Here is a 315-nt window from a genome sequence, read left to right as displayed (position 1 = left end):
AGAATTGAAGATTGTTGGAGAGAGAGAGAGAGAGAGAGAGAGAGAGAGAGCAGGAGTCCGGGAGAGGGGGAGGTCGCGTTATATGCATCAAAGACTAATATAAACCATGTTTCAATATAAACTTGCATTCAAATATTTAAATTGGAGAACATGTTGTCTGCAATCCACACATGAACGGAGATATGCGTATATCAAACAAGTTCAAAAATTTGACTTTCAACATGTTCATGGAGTACTATAATACTGTACAACATGCTACTCGATGGAGGTGTTCAATTTTGGATTTAGTTCACTATTTTGACTTGGTGAACGAGC

Source organism: Triticum aestivum, chromosome 7B, assembly GCF_018294505.1.
Source record: "Triticum aestivum cultivar Chinese Spring chromosome 7B, IWGSC CS RefSeq v2.1, whole genome shotgun sequence".
NCBI classification, from domain to species: domain Eukaryota; kingdom Viridiplantae; phylum Streptophyta; class Magnoliopsida; order Poales; family Poaceae; genus Triticum; species Triticum aestivum.
The sequence above is the reverse complement of the archived record's forward strand: the minus strand, read 5'-3'. Positions refer to the sequence as shown.